Genomic DNA, 15,091 nt, shown 5'->3' with positions numbered 1-15,091 from the left:
GTGTGTGGACTCCACATAAATATCAATATTAAGTTATAATGAAAGTTCTGTGGTGGGCTTGCAGCATCGTTCAGATCAGTCTCTCCTCTTTGGGCAGTGGGAGAGCAAGCCCGGGTCTCTCAGCTCTGTGGTTCCTGGCCTGTTTGCGCTCCTCCGCACCGGGCTGGTATGATCCCTCCATCTTCTGCCTCTTACGGAGGACACACGAGAACAGAACCAAGACCAGAGCCAGCAGCAACAACACCGGCATGAACAGGGCCGACGCGCTCTCCAAACTCATGATGCTCCACACAGGCACATGTGAACACAAACACACACTGAGAATTTCTGTGTGACTGTCCGTTCAAGAAGACACAAGATGTGAGTATCTGCATGTGTGTGTGTGTGTGTGAGCAAAGTACCTGGTTAATTGTGACTACACAGTGGTCATCCTTTTACATTTTGGAAGGGAACTTTAACCTAGTGGAGGAGGAAGATAAAAGCAAGAGGTAAATTCCTAGAGTTCACAAACACATTCTCAGATGAGAAGATCATTTCAAAAGAGTCTACTGTTCGGCTGTGGACTGACGGGGTTAATTATTAGTCTCGGAGAACACTAACCTACAACTAACTACAAGGACATCCACAAAAAAACACATAACACACAGCTGAACTCACCGTGAAGCCGAACCAAGGCTTTCAGTAAATGAACTAAACTGGTGTCCTTAACTAATTTTGACATGATGCAATTTACTAATGGTGTTTTTCTGAAAACGTCAGTGTTTATTCATTTTAAAAAGTAAATTCATTCAAAAAGTAAATTCTGTCTGTGTGACTTGTTTTGAAGAATTGTACTTGACAATTCTTCAAAACAAGTCACACAGACAGAATTTACTTTTTGGGGGGGTAAACACACACACACACAAAGAAGCATAGATGCAGCATAAGAAAATGTTGGTCCCTACCAGGATGGTGATGTTTATATATTTTTAATAAATTATAGTCAAACAGTAAGTGTTAAACTATAAGCTATATATATTGTTTTTCTTTCCTTCACATTTTAGGAGTAAAAAAGTCAACAAGACTAACAAACTATTAAATTACAACAACAACTGACGTATATAAATTACATAATGACCACAAGTGGTGTTTTCAGAGCTTAACCAGCTTTCTAAAGTGAATCCTGGTGAATTCATACACAAACACGATTTAATTTTCAAAACTATATCAAACATTTCTCCTGAGATTTACAACGAACTATTTAAGATCCTAAGAAACAAAGGTTAATTTAGACATACCTCACATTACATCCCTCAAGCACGATAATACCAGGGTATTCTTCAATACACTGCAGAACTATACACCTAGTTGCTTTATATGGAACTTTCGTTACTGATGATCAATTCTTCACAGATTATTTAAATTCCGAGTTTGGAAGTCATGTACTAAGCAAGCAGCGGCTGGGTTGGAGTGAGGTGAGCTTTATCAGATGAGTCAGTCAGTCAGTCAGTCAGTCACGGAATGCCGGTGGAGAAGCCGGTTTGACGAGCTGCTTTCAAAACACGAACAACCACCTGACTGAAAGAGAAACTCAGCTTACCTGAGAAACTGATGTGTTTCCCGCGGAGGAACTGTTATTGTGATTATTTTTCAGTCTCAAAAGATCAAGACCGCAGCGTCCACGCGAAGAGCGCGAGGCAGTCGCTTTTCTTTTTCATCCACGCGCTCATGACGGCTGCTCTCGCACCTGCGTCCGGAAGCGCGTCAACTCGCTCTACCTGTTCCTCTCACGAAACTCTTCGTCCAAAGCGTGCGTTCACACTAACTTATCCCTAAATTGCCTACATCACTTACAGAATAATAATAATAATAATAATAATAATAATAATAATAATAATAATAATAAATTATTATTATTCAAAATATAGTTAACTTCAAAATGAATATCAAATGGGAGACAGGTTAGCGGACATGAAGTTGACATTAATGATTTTTATTATTATTATTTGTTTACTTTTCTTTTTTTCAGGTTTCATCTTTTGCTGTAATAGTTGTAATGGACTCTTTGCATTGGTAGAACCATTGAATTATTCTAAATGATAATTTACTTATATATTCAATCTCATAAAATGAAAAATGTATTAAAAAATTAAATGTCAATATCATTATCATCATAGCAAAGTTTTTTAAAGGGCTATACAAATCCCGATAACTTTAGGTGTTTATTTAGTGATACTGACCATGACATTGTTCTTGTGAGGGTCAGCTCATTAATATAGTGAAATCATAACATTAAGCTATCTATCTATCTATCTATCTATCTATCTATCTATCTATCTATCTATCTATCTATCTATCTATAGTACAGACCAAAAGTTTGGAAACATTACTATTTTTAATGTTTTTGAAAGAAATTTCTTCTGCTCATCAAGCCTGCATTTATTTGATCAAAAATACAAAAAAAAAAAATGTAATATTGTGATATATTATTACAATTTAAAATAATTGTTTTTAAATTGATTATACTTTAAATTATAATTTATTCCTGTGATAACTGTCTTTTTGACTTTTTATTCTAACTATATTTTATTTTTGCTGTTTTTATGTGAATTTTTGTTTGTCACTGTTGTTGAGATTCATATTATGACTCTTATTATCTGTGTGTGCCTAAAATTAAAACTCTATTAAAAAAATAAATAAATAAAAAAATCTGAATAACAGAATCACAAGAGATGCCTACAAAATGTATAGAAAATACAGACTATTTAGTTGTGGAATCAAAGCAGTTACAATCAATAAGAAGAGAATGTAAATGAGTTCAATGATTAAGGTCAAGCAATGATTATATTAAAACATAATTATCACCATTCGATGATTTTTGCTCTTGGCAAGATCACAACTAAAGCAAACACTGACCACTATAATGGTGACACACAAATTGTGATTTTCTCGTTTGGTGATTCTGCTTGTAAACATCAGGTGTCTTCAATAATGGTCAGTCATAACTCAATTAACTTTTTAATTATCTCATTAACTTCAACTCTGCTTCAGTGTTACTTTTAACACTGCTTCAGAGTTTATATGAGTCCACACTCAGAGTGTTAAATTAACACAACACTGGAGATTTTGCGCTGTGTGTGTGTATATATATATATATATATATATATATATATATATATATATATATATATAGGGCTCATAAAAGCACATAATAAAAATGCTACAGTTGTTTGTTAAAGATGTTTAACAAAATGTGTTACAACACTCACTTCTCCTCTACTGACAGTGACATTCTCACTGGAGCAACCTGAGATTAGAAAGACCCACTTTCTTAATTATTGTTAACATTTATTTGAATAAAAAAGTAATAATAACGTGTATATGAATTCTAGAGGAAAGATGATGTTGTTAGTCAAGTTAAAATTTGTTCAGCAATTCTCATTTAAGCACAGCTTACAACATCACCATCATTTTTATTGACAATTTAGGCCTTCTGTTCAATAGTTCTCTGGATCCCTAAAAGATCAACAGAGCAGCTGCCAATTTACCAAAGGTTGAATTTACACAACAAGTGTAATCATTTACAGGAAATCATTCTGATTCTTAAAGCAACTGAAATTAATTCTTCAAGCTCTTTATAAGTCTCCTGTCTGTTACACAAAACTACACTCAGTTCCACAACATTTTGACATCACAACATTTATTTAATATTCCGTAGGTCATTATGGAAAGTGTGATGCATTTCAGACATATAGTTTACATTTTGTTCTGTAAAAAAATAATTAGGGAATTTTATTATTTAGGACTTTTGGAATGCAAACGTATTCATGTAAAACAGATGGTTATGCCTCTAGTTCAGTACATTTGTGAGCTGCAACCATAATAGTCTGAATATGTAATTGTTTGGTTTCATGTGCATATGGGTTGCATAATAACATGCATAATAAATAAGATAAAATAATAGTATTAATGTGATTAAATAATATTAGGAGACATTTAAATTATATAGGGATGCACAGCTTAATCACTTAGTTTTTTGTTTTGATTTGTTTTTCTCACACACACAAAAAAATAGCAATAAACAATATTGTATACGACGACTGGAGCTTCTTGTTCTCTTTTTGGAAATTGTATAAAAAATATATATATTCAAGATCCACCCCTTCCCATATGTGTTGCCTAATCGCCATGATGGGAAGAGGAGTATCAAAGCGAGAGAGCAGTTTGGACTCAGGGTCGTGGAGGCAGGTATAAATCTGAGCTACTGCGGGTTCACAGACACTCACAGGAAGAGACACACAGACAGTCAGGATGGAGGTGAAGCTACTGCTTCTGACTGTGGTTCTTCTCTCCTCACCGCTTCTCACACTATGTCAACCGCTGTGAGTATCAAACACTGTTTGTTCATGGAGCCATTAATTGATCTGTTCTCAAATGCTCTGATTTGATATCCTCAGATTTGTTCTGTCAGCTCCTAACTTGCTGAGGGTGGGCTCCTCTGAGAAAGTGTTTGTGGAGGCTCAGGATTACACTGGAGTAGCTTTTGAAGTGAAGATCATAGTTAAGAACCACCCCAAAAAAGACAAGGAGATACTGTCTCGATCAGTGAGACTGACTCCAGAGAACAACTTCCAAATCCTTGAAGATATAAAGGTGACATCACTTTGATATACCGTTTTACTTGTGTTGGCATATATGTGATGTCTCTTGTACGGTTAAAACTATTTGATTTGTAAAATGCCTTTTAATTTATTCTAAACTGGCAGGGGACTAATTCATTTCCCGTTATTTAGATCCCTGATGATCAGGACTATTTCTCTGACGATCCTCTGGAGAAGCAGTATGTGTATCTACAAGCTCAGTTTCCATCCGCCATTCTGGAGAAAGAGGTCCTGCTCTCATTCCAGTCTGGATATATTTTTGTACAAACAGACAAACCCATCTACACCCCTGCTAGCACAGGTATGATTAAGTGATAGCATTTTTTATGTATATATAAATATAGAGAGCATTAAAGGGAGACATAGCAAAATCTCTGTGTAAAAAAAATGAGTGTGGACTCATATAAACACTGAAGCAGTGTTGAAGTTAAAGCGATAATTAAGAAGTTAATTGAGTTATGATTGAGCATTATTGAAGACACCTGATGTTAACAAGCAGAAGCAACAAACGAGAAAATCGCAATTTGTGTGTCACCATTATAGTGGTCAGTGTTTGCTTTAGTTGGGATCTTGGCTTGTGATAAATAAAATATAGTTAGAATAAAATGTTACAATGACAATTCAGTTCATAATTTATTCATGCCGCAATGCATGATGGGAGCCATGGATACATTTTTATTGGCTACAACATGCTTTTTTTGATGGTCACCATTGTAGTAATGCTCATGCTAATTATTGATGTCTGTGTGTCTAGGCTATATATATATATATATATATATATATATATAAAATGTAGAACTAAATAAAAAAAAATAATTAAAAAAAAACATTTCGTATTATGTCAAAAAAATGCTGAATCTATTTATCTTTCACCTAATTTATACACGCAATAAAGAAATCACAACTCAGACCTTCAGGTCACTCCATGACAATAGTTTAAAACCACAATCAATGCCACTTTGCTCTGGTCCTTCTGTATGTTTTAACTCAGTTGCCACACAAAATCTAAAGTTAACAACTGAAGGTTCAAGATCCCAACTAAAGGAAACACTGACCACTATAATGGTGACACACACATTTTGATTTTCTCATTTGTTGATTCTGCTTGTTAACATCAGGTGTCTTTAATAATGCTCAATCATAACTCAATTAACTTCTTAATTATCTCATTAACTTCAACACAGCTTCAGTGTTTATATGTGTCCACACTCAGAGTGTTAAATTAACACGGGAGATTTTGCTGTGTACTCACCCAAAATTTTGTATTTAACCCTTAAACAGGCAAGAGTGGAAAATGATAAGCAACAAATATTTGCATGTCATTTTTTTATATCATCTGAGCTTAAGTAAAACATATCCAAAATAATTTTTGAAATATTTTATATATTTTGGATTTTATGAGTTGTGACTCCCAGGTCACGTTGCCTGATTAGGGTATAAAAAATGACATTAATCTCTTAACTGTTACTGGCCTACTTGCCACTGCATGCTTAAAACAATTATATCCTATACTTTACCTGATGTAATGTTGACAAATTATATATCATTCAAAAGCTTACGAACTCAAGATTCAGCTTTTGAAAACCATTTTATAATAATTCCTTACATTTATATAGCGCTTTTCTAGACACTCAAAGCGCTTACATAGTCAGGGGGTATCTCCTCATCCACCACCAGTGTGCAGCATCCACCTGGATGATGCAACGGCAGCCATAGTGCACCAGAACGCCCACCACACACCAGCTTACTGGTGGAGAGGAGACGGAGTGATGAAGCCAATCAGCAGATATGGGGATTGTTAGGAGGCCATGATGGTCAGACGCCAATGGGCGAATTGAGCCAGGATGCCGAGGTCACACCTCTACTCTTTTCGAAAGACATCTTGGGATTTTTAATGACCACAGAGAGTCAGGACCTCGGTTTAACGTCTCATCCGAAAGACGGTGCTTGTTGACAGTATAGTGTCCCCATCACTACACTGGGGCGCTAGGACCCACACAGACCACAGGATGAGCACCCCCTGCTGGCCTCACTAGAACCTCTTCCAGCAGCTACCTAGTTTTCTCAGGAGGTCTCCCATCCAGGTACTGACCAGGCTCAGCCCTGCTTAGCTTCAGTGGGAAACCGGTCTTGGGCTCCAGGGTGATATGGCTGCCGGATTTTCACTTGCTTTTCCATAAAAATGGTACTTTATTACCCCCACTTTTTAAATAGGCATTAAAGTGCACTATCCAAAGGTTATCCTAAGGTTGGTCTCTTTTTAAAGAAGATAATTAGCAGATTTTGGCAAAAGTGGATTTTTTTTTTTTTTTTTTTAATTGAAGTAAAAATAAGTTATAGAAGTTTAAATGTGCTGTAAATAATATGTGCTATATTAATTTTATTTTATTTATTATAAATATTTTACATAACAGGTTTTACTCTAAAATTTGTATAAAATTAAAGCATTGTGTCTAAATAAGTTACGTTACAAATTTGAAGTTGATATGAAAAAATGGAGGTTCCTGTGAGATTTTATTTAGGGTGCCATACCACACACAGCCACTGGGAGTCATCAAAACTATTTTGAAATTTTTGAATTCTTCTCAAGATTTCTCTGTTAATTTTACTTCTATCTCAAAATAACCAGCAAATATGAAATCCTGAGACTCAGATATTTCCAATGATATATTTGTTACCAATATTATAAAAAGTTTTGGTTTCTAGAAGACCGTAATGCATTATGTTTTATGACACTTGACCCTGCCCACTAAGGAGGAGGTGACCGCTATTAGAATTTAAAGTACCATTTCCATGGTAAAGCAATGTCCGATACCACAATGGTTTTCACACAATGAATCTTGGGCTTCTAAACTTTCAAATGACATATGATGATTACTAAAAGATTTTATAAAGAAAAAGACAACAACAAAAAAGAGTGCCAAGCATCCCACAGGTGGGACGGTGACAGTTATGGGTTTAATTTATTTTAGCAAGCTCCTCACCTAGTGGGTGGTGTCAGGTTTTTTATTACACAATTTATTTGAACTACTTTATAAAAAAAAAACTTTTCTCATCTTGACAAAACACATATCATCTGAAAGTTCTGAGTCTCACTGTCCCATATGCCAACTGTTTTTTGATATTGAGACTGAAATGTATAAATTTGATACAGGAGAATGCATAAAAGACACCCAGTGGCTATTTTTGGTACAATGCCTAAAAATCTCATGGGAAGTTAAATTTTGTGATATCAAATTAAAATTTAGAACACAAATTGGTTAGACATATGATTTTGATTTGATAGTAATTTTAGAGTAAAAATTATTTTGTAAAATATATATTTTATATAAAACATTTAGAGTACATTTGATTTACAGTAAATGTAATTGTTTTTTGAAGTTACTTTTTCTTTTTTTTCTTTTTTTAAAAATAAGACCAAACTTATGTCTATATTCCAAAACATTCTTAAATTACAACCATTTAAATTTTGTGTAGTGTTACATATATTCTCAATATACTCAATACTCTCTTTTTTATAGCCTAAACAGGCAACGTGACTCAGGAGTCACATACATTTCAAAACGTGCTAAATAATAACATAAACAACATATGACTAAATTTTTTTCTTCAGCACCCTAAGACAATGCTCAGAATTAATGTTAGCAGTAATATATATATTTTTTTTTTCCAAAAGAAAAGTAAGTTTTATATATAATTACCTACCTCAAAATCTGAATGTTCTCCACGACTGGCAGCCTTGTTGGATTTAGATCAGGCTGACTAATAGATCACTGAAAACTTGAAGCATGTGCCCAGCATACTTGAAAAAGACCAGGCATTGATAAATTAAAAAACATTAATAAAATGTTTTTATGCCCCAAAAAAGACAATAAAAACTATGTGACTCGTGGGTCACTTTGCCTAATTTAGGGTTAATCACTTACCCCCATGTCGTTCCAAAACCGTAAAAGCTCCGTTCACCTTCTGAACACAATTTACATATGTAATTGTTGCACAAGGCTATGAATTAATATGCATTTATTGATAAGAGCTATTTAATGTATTTTCATTTACAGTAACATGAACCCCAAGTAGTCGAGTAACTAAAGTGTTTTTTTTTTTATATATATATTTTTTTTAACAAGAAATCGACTAGCAGAAATCACTAGTCATGCAACCACTAGTTTGGAACGACATGGGGGTAAGTCATTATTGACAAAATGTTTATTTAGGGGTGGAGTATCCCTTGAATGCACAATGCGAATTTTAAATGTGTTACTTCAGCATGAGATCATACAGATTGGGTGTACATTTTCAATACAAAATAACTTTGTATTGTTTCTGTTTTAATGTACTTTTAAAGTTTGGATCACATTACATGTGTAAATTGTATGTTTGTGAATACTTTTCCAAATGTTTTAGCCCCGTCATGTCACTCAAAGTCGCTTGCACATGTTTTGTGCATAAGCTGCATGCAGCCTAAAATTAAACTGCTTAATGACTTTGCTCGTTGACATCCCTAGTGCATGCGCACAATATACTAGCAATTAAAATTTACAGTAGAACATCTGGAGTGTCAGTGGCCTCTGGGTGGTTCCACAAAATGGGTGTATTTACTTTTTAAAAGGGTGAGGTTTTAATTTAATTTTTAAACTGAAATTATTTTGTATGAAGAAAGTCTTTAAGTGACTATGAATTACATTGTGTCAAATCTGAAGCTAAGTAAAAAAAAAAAAAAACATATTATATGTTGGAATACAAGATACTTGATAGCTATTATACTGTTCTAGTTGTTAGATATTGTGAACTATTGATGGTGCAATTTTTAACACATTTAACACACAACAACAACCACAATCATAATACATTAAACTTTCAAACAAAGTGTTCCAGTTTCTGCTTTGACCTCTTTTGCAGTTCAGTACAGGATTTTCTCTTTGACGCCCAACCTGGAACCACTCAGTCAGTCGGGAATCACAGTGGAAATCATGGTAAACACTGTTGTTTCTCACACACACACACACACACACACACACACACCAACACTCTCATTAATGACATTTCATCTGTATGAGCATTATTTGTGTTAATGCTGATTTCTGTGTTTCTGAAGAATCCTCAAGGGATCACAATTTCATCAGAGAAGATATTTCCAGTCAAAGGAATGAAGTCCGGAAAATATCTCATTCCTGAGATTGCCAGGTGTGTAAAACAATATCAGGGATGAAGCTATTCATATATATATATATATATATATATATATATATATATATATATATATATATATATATATATATATATATATATATGTACATTATATGGTCAATATTTAATCATTTATCAATAAACAGCAGAAAAACTCTGTTTATGGTAAGTTATCCCCTGTTTTCATGTGCATGATTCTGGATGTGTTCTGTTTGTTTCAGTCCTGGGATCTGGAAGATTATCACACTGTTCTCAAACACTCCTCAGAAGAAGTTTACTGCAGACTTTGAGGTCAAAGAATATGGTAAGACCTTAGTCAACAAAATCTTGTTGTGTAAGGATTTGATAAGTATTTTTTTATTTATTTATTTGTTTGTCTGGTGTGGTTTTAGTACTTCCAACATTTGAAGTCAAATTAAAGCCCAGCAAGTCATTCTTCTATGTGGGTGATCAGAGTCTGACAGTCGACATTGAAGCTAAGTAAGAGAAAATATATTCTACTTCACTTTATTGAAAATGAATCTACAGTGTCAATGCTTTGATTTAAAATAGATCTATGTGTAAACCACAAATTAATGCACTACAACCAAAAAAAAAAAAAAAAAAAAAACCTTTTATTTCCGTGTTGAGATAGTAAAACTTCCAAAGTAACAGAGACATTAATCTTTTCTCAAGATTAATGACTTTGAGTTGTGGTTAATTCAGTTTTTTTTTTTTTTGGTAGTATGAACATTGTTTCTATTGTGTTAGTCACTGTCCAGTAGATCTGCACTGAAACTTAACTTAACTTAAGGTAATCAATGCGTTATGTTTTAGAAACGAACAAATACATTTTTACAGCATTTATTGATCTTGTTTAATTCATAAATAATATAGTGCACTGTTCAAAAAAAAATTAAAATAAAAATAAAATAATAATAATAAATAAGGTAACACTTAGTTCCCTATCTGTCGGTCACTACGAGTTATGTCGAACGACATATGGGGTCTCACTTGGGAGGCCAATCATCTCTGAGTCTAAGAGAAAATGCCAATTAAAATTGGCTAGTGGATTTAACATACTTGAGCCACTCCCATTGTCAGCGGGTATAAATAGATTTATCATTAGATTTTTGCTTCGGAGCAATCTCTTGATTCAATAAATCAGAAATAGTGAGTCAAGTTAACAATAAAAAAAGCATTATAGTAAAGGCTTTATAAAACTGTACAGCGTTTTTAGCTTTTTAAACCACTTTCTCCATCCTAGACCAACTACGCACACATTTCCTATCATGTAAGTCTATGAAAGACGATTGAACCAATCAGAGTAGGTATGGGGTGGGGCTACACGTGCAACCCCCGCCCCAGGTGCAGCCCCGCCTCGATCTGCAGGCTGCAGCCGGGTGCTTCTCAACAGGAGCGGTCCGCCCAAGGGCCATCATTCCACACTGCATGTGGGCCAGATCATCTTTCCACGGGTGCCAGATGTGGACCGCATCTGGGCCGACACAATGTTGCTATGTGGATAGTGTGACTTTTATAGTGTTTTCTTTATTTTCTTTATTTATTTTGTTGTTATTGTGAGTGTACACAAATAAACCGTTTCTTTTGATGTATTACTCCTAATCTTTGAGCAAAAATAATGGTGTATTTTAATTGTTGTTAATTTTATCTGGAAAAATATATAAGTGATTGTGGTATGCTTGAAGCATTTTACATCTGTGGATTTTATTGTAAGCAAATAAAGTGTTGATTTGTGAAGACTTGATTGATCAAACATGGTAAATGCACTGTTGGCCGCTGGCAGCTTAGTTGTGACTTTAAAGGATTAGCTCAATTCCAAAATAAAAATTCTGCGATGCTTTACCTCCCACCCCTATGTCATCCAAGACATTGATGTCTTTCTTCAGTCAAAAAGAAATTATGGTTTTTGAGGAAAACTTTACAGTATTTTTCTACATATTTTGGACTTCAAGGGGATAAACGGACTGAAGGTCCAAATAACAGTTTCAATGCAGCTTTAATGGGCTCTTAATGATCCCATGGAATAAGGATCATATTTAGTGAAAAGATCGATAAAATTAACTTAAATTCCTTTAAAACGAATCCTTGAAAATGGTGTTCATTGACATCTTTCTACTGTATAAATAAAAGAAAATAAAAAGTTGATCGGTTCATGTGCTGCTTGAACTGAGGCAATACAGTGATCTGTCCTGACACATTAAAGAGCCACAAAATATTATTTATTTAATTTCTTTAAAAAATATATATATATATGTCAAAACAAGACTTTGTTTCTAACCAAAAGTCAACTGCTCTGTCTTGCTGTCGGGGTGTTGTCTATTTCCACTTTGCTCTGCGATGTATTTTCCACTGTGTGAGAAGATGATGTGTGGTGTGAGAGCAGCATGGCTTTTCGGACATAGCAACAGTAACTAAGGTGGACAGGTCTTTGCAAAGGGTCAGTTGAACAGATTGATATCCTTGGAGTTTAACTGACTTGGTGTTATACTGTGATGATTAAATGTTCCCTTACTTTTATTATGCCTGAATCAACTACACTGTAAAACCCGACTAGTAACTTAACTCAAACCGTTTGAGTAAACAGATTGCCTTGATTTAAACCATGTACGTTTTAAAACTTTGCATTCAAGTAATTAAGTGATTAACTAAGTGCTGATTGAGAATTAGTGATGAACAGCTGCTGTTAACAAACAGAATCACCAGAATATAAAGTATAAGAACCTACACCTAGGTACAGGTTAACACCTGATGATATTTCTTCTGGGCTTTTGAATTACAACAAATGTGTTTTAGAAACACACGGTTATAACAGCCAGAGAAAAGACTAAGACAGAAATCAAGGATCAAGAGCCCAACTAAAGCAGACACTGATCTCTAACATGGTTACTTCAAATGAAACAATAAATCAACATCTAAACCTTAGTTCATTCTCAATAAGATCTTCTGTAGACGTCTGACAGAAATAAAGTCAGTCTGGTTATTAATAAGTGGAGCTGGTGATGCTGTTTGTGGGGTTGTTTAATCAGATCTTGAGAGATTTCATGTATTTTATTTCAGTTGATTTCATCTAAGGCTGTGTCTGAAGTCAGTTGTAGTAGTTCTTGTGTTTCTCTTCAGTGATTCTGTTTGTTAACAGCAGCTGTTCATCACTAATGCACAATTATCACTCAGTTAATCACTTAATCACTTAATTGCAATGTATATCTTCTTTCAGTGAACTCAACTGAATTAAGTTCAGAGTGCTCATAACGGTTAGTTTTTTCAACTTAAATGGTTTAAGGCAATCGGTTTCCTCAAACGGTTTGAGTTAACATAACTTAAGGATATCTGTTTACTCAAACCATTTGAGTTAAGTTTAATTGTCGGGTTTTACAGCCAAGGCAATCGGTTTACTCAAATGTTTTGAGTTAAGTTAACTTGTTGGGTTTTACAGTGTAGACATGGTTAAGTTACACTAAGTGAATTTAATTTTAACTAGTAATCAGTTTTTACAGCTGAAATTGGATGTCCTTTTATAGGTACCTGTTTGGACAGAAGGTGGATGGCTATGCATTTGTGGTGTTTGGTGTGATGGACGGTGAGAAGAAAATAAGTATTCCTGCATCTCTGAAAAAAGTTCCGGTGAGAGACATTTAACATCTTCCAAGTTAGGATAAGTCCAATTTCTCATAATTTAGAGGACAATTTAAAAAAAAAGAAATTTAAAACCGTTTACTTCATCTTGTTATTTTTTCTTTCTCATATGAAAAGATCATTAAAGGAGAGGGTTCTGCAGAACTGACACATCAGATGATCACTAAGACCTTTCCAAACATTAACCAGCTGGTTGGAAAATCAATCTATGTTTCTGTCAGTGTTTTAACAGAAAGTGGTATGACTCAACAGATACTGTACATATGTATGCATGTTTACATGTGTGTGATTGAATGCGAGAAGCTAGTCATTTGTGTGTTTCAGGCAGTGAAATGGTGGAAGCAGAAAGGAGAGGTATTCAGATTGTGACGTCACCGTACACCATCCACTTCAAAAAAACAACACAATTCTTCAAACCTGGAATGCCCTTCGACATCTCGGTATAAAACATTGCCCAGATAGTTGAGAACCTGAAGGGTTATAGGAAATGAGCAACAATTTCATCAATTTATTAACAGAGATCACTCTTGTTTTGGACTGGGTTTTAAAAAAGGTCTATGTAACAAATCCTGACCAGACGCCTGCTGTGAATGTGGAAGTGGAAGTGGTGGGCAGTCAGGGGGCTGTCAAAGGTAAAACAAAACACAATGGCATTGCGAAGGTTACAGTCAACACTCTGGGAGGATCTTCTACACAAGAGATCACTGTAAGACCTGCCAAGGCGTGCAATTAGCTGTTTATTTACATTTATTTGTTGTCTGTGTGGATCAGCATGCTTTTTTTTCAGGCAAAGACCAAAGATCCACAATTAAGAGACGATCAGCAGGCAGTGAAGAAGATGACAGCTGATGCCTACATTCCCAAAGATGGCTCCAAAAACTACATGCACATTGGTATTGATGCTGCTGAGCTTCAGATGGGTGATTCAATGAAAGTCTTTCTGAACACTGGACAAAGTCCAGGAGTCAAAGATCAAGACTACACATACATGGTAAATATAATTGTTATTTCTTATTCATCTGTACGACAAATGTATCAGTTACTTGCATCTATGTTTGATTACTACCACAGCTTGTGTTTAAAACCACACAAAGCTGCTAACGATATTTGTACTCATCTGCTTCCTTTTCAGATCTTAAGTAAAGGTCAGATTGTAAGCGTAGACAGGTTTAAGCGAAAAGGACAATCTTTAGTGTCTCTGCTTGTGCCTGTAACCAAAGACATGGTGCCATCCTTCCGCTTTGTGGCCTATTATCATGTGGGATCATCTGAGGTGGTGTCTGACTCAGTCTGGGTCGATGTGAAAGACACTTGCATGGGAACGGTGGGTCAACCATCACAAGAAGTAGCTGATGTGTCAACTAGGTCTGTTTTTCTGACACATCATCTCTTGTTTTAATTACAGCTCCAAGTTAAGGTTAAGGAAAAGATGAATACCTATGACACAGGAGATGAGGTGAAGCTGGAAATAACTGGAGATCCTGGAGCTAAAGTTGGTCTGGTGGTGGTTGACAAGGCTGTGCAAGTCCTTAATAAGAACAGACTCACTCAGACTCAGGTGAAGGATCTTCTTCAAACTTCACAGTGCAACATGATGTTTTTGGGCTAAAACATACATCACTGGTGTC

The 15,091-nt window shown here is 34.9% G+C and overlaps 2 pseudogenes; one reads left to right on the top strand and one right to left on the bottom strand.

Moving 5' to 3' along the window:
• The first annotated feature begins 4,290 nt into the window (after positions 1-4,290).
• LOC113097114 (complement C3-like) overlaps positions 4,291-15,091 on the top strand; it is a 32,772-nt pseudogene continuing 21,971 nt past the window's right edge.
• On the bottom strand, positions 6,683-6,799 carry LOC113097132 (uncharacterized; annotated as a pseudogene).

The sequence above is a fragment of the Carassius auratus genome, unplaced genomic scaffold (assembly GCF_003368295.1).
Source record: "Carassius auratus strain Wakin unplaced genomic scaffold, ASM336829v1 scaf_tig00216111, whole genome shotgun sequence".
NCBI lineage: Eukaryota > Metazoa > Chordata > Actinopteri > Cypriniformes > Cyprinidae > Carassius > Carassius auratus.
Note: the sequence above shows the minus strand (reverse complement) of the source record. Positions and strands in the feature narration are given on the sequence as shown.